At 42.2% G+C, this 9095-nt stretch overlaps 1 non-coding gene across 1 annotated transcript; it reads right to left on the bottom strand.

The window, feature by feature from the left end:
* Nucleotides 1–470: 470 nt before the first annotated feature.
* LOC121988124 lies at nt 471–576 on the bottom strand. The gene has a single exon (XR_006113881.1). It is a non-coding gene; the product is annotated as a small nucleolar RNA R71 (small nucleolar RNA).
* Nucleotides 577–9095: the final 8519 nt, after the last annotated feature.

Below are 9095 nucleotides of genomic sequence, written 5' to 3'. Positions count from 1 at the left end.
AATTTGTTTTCCATAAAAACTTACATTTTCTTTCTTGTCTTTAAATTCTGCATTTATTTCTACATTTTATTTTTTTTAGATATCCATGAGTACTAACATGTCAAGTAGAGCCTTAAGAGATTTCTCTGCACCCATTTCTGCAAGATTTTTATCTCCCATTGTGCAGCCTCACATTGAAGTAGAAAATTTTCAACTAGACCCAGAGTTAATTTTCATGATACAAGGTCACAAATTTGGAGGAGAAGCATCAGAAAGTTCTTATCTACACCTTGAGACATTTCTAGAGCTTTGTGATATGGTGAATTGTGAAGGAGTGTCAGCAGATGTAGTTCGATTGATAGTATTTCCTTTTAGTATCAAGGATAAAGCAAGGACTTGGTTATATTCCCTTTATCCTCAAAGCATCACAAGTTGGAAACAATTGGAGAAGCAATTTCTGGATCATTTTTTCCCTCTAAGTAGAACAATTTATATGAGGAATTGCATCACAAATTTTACTCAAGCATATGGAGAATCGTTATTTGAAGTATGGGATATATTCAAGAGTCTACAAAGACAGTGCCCTCATCATGGTTTGGAAAAATGGCTAACCCTATACATATTCTATAAGGGAATTTCTTTCTCAGATAAGCGTTTGTTAGATTCATCAGCTGGAGGTTCTTTTATGGACAAAAGTGTAGATGAAGCATATACATTGATTGATCAAGTAGCATTGAACCTCCATGAATGGTCAAGCCAAAGTTGGATGGAATCTCCCTCAGAAATTCAAGAAGTACAAGCCATATATACAGGATAGCCTGCCAAACAAAATACAAGTCAACCATCCAAGAGTTTTGAAATCCACAAGTCACAGAATGAGGAGTTCAAACATTTAGGGGCAAAGATTGATAACATTATTTCAAAATGGTTCAAACAAGATCCCCCCTACATAGACAGTGTCTAGTGAACAGTGTAATAATTTTAAGTTGAGAAGTGGCAAGAATCATGAAGAGCTACTGAAGAAGGATTTGTTTAGAATTGAGGAAAAGAACAATAGAAGACCTCAAGAACTCAGTTTCATTACTCCAGGAAGTTCCCAAAGGCCACAAGTACCTTTCCCTCAACGATTGATCACACCTACACTAGATAAGCAAGTTGGACCTCCTCCGTAAGCTCAAAGGGAATATGGGAAAAGGGAAGTACCTTTCCCAAGACCTTCACTAAAAGTTCCTTTTCTACAAAGGCTAGTGAGGGTCAATGAAAATGAAGACTTTGGCAAATTCTGTGACACTAATATGGTTGAGTGTAGATTTTTGGATGTATATGAAGATGAGGACTCTTCAGATGAGGATTGTGATGATAATGCAGTGGATAACAAGTTTTCATATTTACCTTCTGGGTTTATTAGGTGTTATGATGAAATTGAATTTTCAGATGATGAATGTGATGTGGTAGATCAACTTAAAACTGCAAATTAAGTTAGTGATCCTCCTATAGATGATTCTCCCACTGAGGATATTGATGTTGGTTTATTTTTTGATGCTTGTGTTGATGATGATGTTATGAAAAGAAGTGTAGGGAGCTGTGTTGTGGAAGTAGCATCTCAAGAATCGCCTCTTTTATCCACACAACCTTCTGAGATTATGAGAGTTGCAAGGATTGAACATGTTGTGGACCAACGTGTAGGGACTTGTGCAATAGAAGCAAAGCCCCAAGAACCATCACTTTTAGAGGCACCACTACTTGAGCTAGAGCAAGAGCCAATACAAGATTCAGAAGTCACATCCACATGTTTAGAACTTTCAGGTATTTCTCAGCAAAGCAAGATTAGTATCCTTTGTGATCTTTTGGGAAATTTCATAGATGTACCAATAGTAGATTTTGATGGATGTGATTCAATTTATGATACATACTCAGTTTATCTTAATAAGGTTCTAGTTCTATCTAATATAGCATGCTTGGGAAAGGTATGTTTTTGTAACGACCCGCCTTCTACTGACTAGGTTGTAAGGTCGATCGTCACGTTATGCTGTGCTAACTAGTCCAAGACCATCAATAAATCTAAGTGCGGAAGCTATGCTAACTAAAAATTTCGCTAAACTATTGACATTTCTTGGTTCTACGTGTACTAAGGGGTGTAATCTAAAGTATACCTAACATATACTACATCCCCTATGGTCAAGGAATTGAAATAACCCTTTTCTGGCTGTTATCATACCTCCCAATCGATCCACGGATCGATCGGAATGTCGGATCGATCCAGTGATCGATCCAGCATGCTACTGTGCTCGGGACGATTATCTGGATCGATCAGCTGATCGATCCAGGCTGGCTAATCGATCCAGTGATCGATCCCAGAACCTTCTGTTCGCGACAGAAATTGCTGGATCGATCGGCTGATCGATCCAGAAGCCTACTGTTCGCGACAGAAATTGCGGGGATCGATCGGCTGATCGATCCAGAAGCCTACTGTTCGCGGAACAGATTGCCCAATCGATCAACTGATCAATTGAGGACCCTCGAATCGATCAGCTGATCGATTCGAGTTTCTGATTTCGCAGCTAAGCTCTGATTTTAGCACTATTTCGTGCCTCAATCACATTATAAGTTCTAAAATGGCTAGGAAACACTCTAACAATGACAACTAACATTCTAACATCATATATTTAATATTCTAAGCATAATCTAAAGCATGGTTCGTTAGCTCATGGCGTTTAACATGCTAAAACCAAGAGTAATAGAAATACTAGAGTTCATATGTTTAATTGAAATTGCTGGATCCCTATGATCTTTATTCCAGTTCCTTCCACACACATCTTGATCTACATTGACCTCTAGCCTCCACTGCTAGTCCATTTTCCTTTTACCTGAATCTGCAGTATAAGGAAAATAGTATCTGTAAGCTAAAAAGCTTAGTAAGAAACCATCTACCTCACTAAAACATGCATACGATGCAAATATGATTTTTAAACATGCTGTTTGAAAGGATATGCTAAGTATACTAGATAAACTAAACATGGCATGGCATATAAGCATACAATCATGGCATATCTAAAGCTGAACATGATATCAATCACAGGGTATCAATGAAGAACTAAGCTGAATACTAAAAATTGGGCTACTGCTAGGACTGTACTGAATTCACGAACTAATTTGTGAAAGGTTGAAAACCATATACATATAATAAGTGAAAATACTAAACATGTTGAGATCTACACCCGGCAACTGTACGTGCTATGCGCGCATCTCTAACTAGACCCGGGGTTGCAAGTCCCGAATTTAGTAGAGCTACTAGGTTATCTAAACCTAGGGACCGACTATGGGAGCCCAGCCCAATGGATATCTAATCCAGTACAGTGCCAACTGAAAAGTAAAATACTGAGTATAGCTAAACTGTTCTAAATTCCTATTTCTAGGTTATCTGAACCTAGAGCTAGGTTGTCTGAACCTAGAGGCGACTGTGGGAGCCCACCCATTGGACCGTAGTCCCATATAAGCTAGAATAAACTGATTTACTAATTTAGATGCTTCTAATGCATTCAACTGTGCTAATAGAAAAAATGCCTAAGGTGCATTCTTTTCTAAGCGGGTTATTTAATCGAACACCTAGTGTGCTTTAACTCCCCTCTCCATTAGGGAGACTACCTTTAGGCACCCAACAGCATCTAAACCTCCAACTGAAGGAGAAAAGACGTGTCCGGCCCATCTAAAGGTACTCACTAAATCCCTAAACCTGCGAGGAGGGTTAAATACACACTACGTGTCGAAAACATACGCATATAACTAAACTAATGCACAGAACATCAAACGGTAGCTATTATACTGCAGGTGAGGGGTTTCTTACATCCTGTTCGTAATTTCTTACGATTCTATTCGCTAGAATTCCGGTGGAGATGACCTTCTCGACGATCCGCTCACGTCTTCGCGTTCCTCTCGCGGAGAAGAACCTCTTTCGTGTTGGGGTCATCACCGGAAGATAATCCGAGAGTCCTTGGGGCTTGGGCGCCGAGAGAGGAGGAGGAAGAGGTGTGGGTGGCGGTGAGGTTTTGGGAGAGGAATAGGTCACGGTGAAAAAAATAATCTCCTCACTTAATTAATTTTCCTATTTATATTAAAGACTTAATTCGCCCAACTCCAATATAAATTTTATTGGTTCTCTTTCCTTTCAGCACGGCCCTGCTGGGTTCAACTGGTTCCCAACATTATCCCTAAGCCATAGGTCTCGGGTTCGATTCCCGCCTAAGCTATTTTGCGGTTCTAATTATTTTTGCTACTTCCGCTACTCGGAAAATTCCGGAAAAATATCTAAAAATTCCAGAAAAATCATAGAATATTTATAATGCAAGTTTGAGAATTTTCGGGCGTTACAATCCCCCATACCTTATAAAAAGTTCGTCCTCGAACTTAGAATAATTCTGGGTACTTCTGTCTCATGCTGGCTTCTGTCTCCCAAGTTGCCTCTTCTGCTGTGTGACTGTGCCAAATAACTTTGACTAATGGTACTTCCTTGTTCCGCAATTTCTTAACTGCTCGGTCTATTATCTGAATAGGCCGACTATCATAGCTGAGGTCTTTGTGGATCTGTACCGACTGGGGCTCAATCACCTGGGTGGCATCTGGGGTATGCTTCTTCAGCATAGAGAAATGAAATACGTTGTGGACAGCTGACATTTCCTGGGGTAGCTCTAGCTCATAGGCTACCTTGCCCACTCTTCTGCTGATAAGGTATGGTCCCACATATCTGGGACTAAGCTTGCCCTTCTTCCCAAAACGCATTACTCCCTTCATGGGAGCTACTCTGAGGAACACTGAATCCCCAACTGAGAACTCTAAGGGTCTGCGCCGTGTATCAGCATAGCTTTTCTGGCGGCTCTGAGCTGTCTCTATCCTCTGGCGGATCTGCTGTATAGCTGCTGTGGTATCTTCTACTAGATCTGTCTGAAGCTCTAGTTCTTTCTGTTCACCACTCTCATACCAGCAGATTGCACCAACTTCCTTTGAAATCTAGGGCACATGCTCGGAGCATATCTTCGAGTACCTGATTTACTCGCTCCGTCTGACCATCTGTCTGAGGATGGAATGCTGTGCTGAACTTTAACTTCGTGCCCAATGCTGACTGCACACACTCCCAGAAGTGTGATGTAAATCTGCTGTCCCTGTCTGAAATGATGGTTCGTGGGACTCCATGTAATCTGACGATCTCCTGAAGATACAACTGAGCTAGCTTCTCCATGGAGTAGGATATCTTGATAGCTAAGAAGTGGGCTGATTTAGTCAACCTGTCGACTATTACCCAGATGGCGTCATAACCATTCGTGGTTCTGGGTAGTCCCACTATGAAATCCATAGAGATATCCTCCCACTTCCATTCTGGAATCTGTATAGGCTGCAGAACTCCTCCTGGTCGCTGATGTTCTGCCTTGACCCTCTGACAGGTGAGGCAGATGCTAACATATCTGGCGATGTCTTGTTTCATCCCGGGCCACCAAAAACGGTTCTTCAGGTCTTGATACATTTTGGTGGAACCCGGATGCATCGCATAGGGAGTCTTGTGAGCCTCATCTAAAATCTGTCCCCGTAGCTCCTCCTGGTCTGGAACACTGAGTCTGTCACCAAAATACAACACCTCGCTATCGGACACTCTGAATTCTCTACTTTCTGATTCTGCTAGCCCTTGCTTGATTTTCTGAATTTCAGGGTTCTGCTCCTGAGCTGACTGAATATCACCAAGCAAGGTAGACTCTAAGGTCATAGTAGAGAGCTGTCCAACGATGAGCTCGAGATCGAAATCTACGATCTCTTTCTGTAGGGGCGGTGACATGGCTATAAGAGATAATAAGGTAACACTGGATTTTCTACTAAGTGCATCGGCTACCTTATTGGCTTTCCCTGGATGGTAGAGGATGTCTATATCATAGTCTTTGACCAGCTCAAGCCATCTGCGCTGTCGCATATTCAGATCCTTCTGAGTGAAGAAGTACTTCAGACTCTGATGATCTGTATACACTCTGCACTGAGCTCCATATAAGTAATGTCTCCAAATTTTGAGAGCGAACACTACTGCTGCAAGCTCAAGGTCATGAGTAGGGTAATTCTTCTCATAATCCTTGAGTTGTCTGGAGGCATAGGCGATCACCTTGCCGTTTTGCATCAATACTGCTCCTAGTCCCAACTTAGAGGCATCACTATAAATGTCAAAGCTGCTGGTGTCGTCTGGTAGAGCCAAAATGGGAGCACTGGTCAATCTCCTTTTTAGCTCGCTGAAGCTGTTCTCACAGTCCTCTGTCCACTGAAATTTCCTGTTCTTTCTGGTAAGAGTTGTCAGTGGGGAGGCTATCCTGGAGAAGTCCTCTACAAACTTTCTATAATATCCTGCTAATCCCAGAAAGCTCCTGATTTCACTGGCGTTCTTAGGTCTCTTCCAGTTACTTACTGCTTCTATCTTGCTGGGATCTACCATAACACCATCTTTTGAGATGATGTGACCCAGGAAGGACACCTGATCTAGCCAAAATTCACATTTCGTGAACTTGGCGTATAGCTAGTTCTGCTGAAGGGTCTGCAATACTAGTTTCAGGTGCTCTGCGTGTTCTTCCTGAGTTCCTGAGTAGATAAGAATGTCATCGATAAACACAATAACAAACTTATCTAAATACTCCCTGAATACTCTGTTCATGAGATCCATGAATGTAGCTGGAGCATTGGCCACACCAAAGGGCATGACCACGAACTCGTAGTGTCCGTATCTGGTTCTGAATGCTGTCTTGGGTATATCCCCTTCTTTGACCTTCACCTGATGATAACCTGATCTGAGATCTATCTTAGAGAATACTGCTGCTCCCTTCAGCTGGTCGAACAGGTCATCGATCCTGGGAAGGGGATACCTGTTCTTGATGGTGACTTGGTTCAGTGATCTGTAGTCTATGCACAGTCGCATGTTTCCATCCTTCTTCTTCACGAACAGTACAGGCGCTCCCCATGGTGAGTGACTCGGGCGTATGAAACCCTTGTCAAGCAGCTCCTGTAGTTACTCCTGAAGTTCCTTCAGTTCTGCTGGAGCCATGCGATAAGGCGCTTTGGAGATAGGATTTGTACCGGGAATGAGCTCTATCTCAAAGTTAATCTCCCTGTCTGGTGCTAAGCCTGGTAACTCTTCAGGGAAGACTGCTAGGTAGTCACAAACGACTCGAACCTCTGCTAGCTGTTGGTTCTTGTCCTGGCTGGCGTTGACTACGTGTGCTAGGAGTCCTGTACATCCTGAATCCAGTAGCTTCTGTGTTTTCATAGTTGAGAGAAACTTCCTGGCCTTTCTCTTTGGTTCCCCGCTGTATTCAAATTGCACTGCCGCTTCAGGTTGGAAGATGACTTTCTGTTTACGGCACTCTATAGTAGCACCGTATTTGATCAGAAAGTCCATTCCAAAGATAACGTCATAGTCGGTCATTTCTAGCACTATCAGATCACAAAAGAGCTCTCTGTCTGCTATGATGACCGGCACTGCTCTGAGCCAGTGCGTGGATGCCATGATCTCTCCTGAAGGTAGTGCCGTCAAAAACTGTCCACTGAGTACCTCTGAGGGTATTTCTAATTTTTCGGAGAACATCCTGGCTATATATGAATGGGTTGCCCCAGTATCAAATAGAACAGTAGCACTATACTGAAAAATACTAATCTGACCTGTGACAACTGTCGAGGCATTGGCTACGTCCTCTCTGGTGAGTGAGTAGATCCTCGCATTCGCCATAGCTGGAGGGGCTTCTAAAGCGGCCTGTTATGCCGTGCTTACTAGTCCAAGACCATCAATAAATCTAAGTGCGGAAGCTATGCTAACTAAAAATTTCGCTAAACTATTGACATTTCTTGGTTCTACGTGTACTAAGGGGTGTAATCTAAAGTATACCTAACATATACTACATCCCCTATGGTCAAGGAATTGAAATAACCCTTTTCTGGCTGTTATCATACCTCCCAATCGATCCACGGATCGATCGGAATGTCGGATCGATCCAGTGATCGATCCAGCATGCTACTGTGCTCGGGACGATTATCTGGATCGATCAGCTGATCGATCCAGGCTGGCTAATCGATCCAGTGATCGATCCCAGAACCTTCTGTTCGCGACAGAAATTGCTGGATCGATCGGCTGATCGATCCAGAAGCCTACTGTTCGCGACAGAAATTGCGGGGATTGATCGGCTGATCGATCCAGAAGCCTACTGTTCACGGAACAGATTGCCCAATCGATCAACTGATCGATTGAGGACCCTCGAATCGATCAGCTGATCGATTCGAGTTTCTGATTTCGCAGCTAAGCTCTGATTTCAGCACTGTTTCGTGCCTCAATCACATTATAAGTTCTAAAATGGCTAGGAAACACTCTAACAATGACAACTAACATTCTAACATCATATATTTAACATTCTAAGCAAAATCTAAAGCATGGTTCGTTAGCTCATGGCGTTTAACATGCTAAAACCAAGAGTAATAGAAATACTAGAGTTCATATGATTAATTGAAATTGCTGGATCCCTATGATCTTTATTCCAGTTCCTTCCACACACATCTTGATCTGCATTGACCTCCAGCCTCCACTGCTAGTCCATTTTCCTTTTACCTGAATCTGCAGTATAAGGAAAATAGTATCTGTAAGCTAAAAAGCTTAGTAAGAAACCATCTACCTCACTAAAACATGCATACGATGCAAATATGATTTTTAAACATGCTGTTTGAAAGGATATGCTAAGTATACTAGATAAACTAAACATGGCATGGCATATAAGCATACAATCATGGCATATCTAAAGCTGAACATGATATCAATCACAGGGTATCAATGAAGAACTAAGCTGAATACTAAAAGTTGGGCTACTGCTAGGACTGTACTGAATTCACGAACTAATTTGTGAAAGGTTGAAAACCATATACATATAATAAGTGAAAATACTAAACATGCCGCTGATAGGCCCGGCAACTGTACGTGCTATGCGCGCATCTCTAACTAGACCCGGGGTTGCAAGTCCCGAATTTAGTAGAGCTACTAGATTATCTAAACCTAGGGACCGACTATGGGAGCCCAGCCCAATGGATATCTAATCCAGTACAGTGCCAACTGAAAA

This window comes from Zingiber officinale, chromosome 5B (genome assembly GCF_018446385.1).
Source record: "Zingiber officinale cultivar Zhangliang chromosome 5B, Zo_v1.1, whole genome shotgun sequence".
NCBI lineage: Eukaryota > Viridiplantae > Streptophyta > Magnoliopsida > Zingiberales > Zingiberaceae > Zingiber > Zingiber officinale.
The sequence above is the reverse complement of the archived record's forward strand: the minus strand, read 5'-3'. Positions and strand labels throughout refer to the sequence as shown.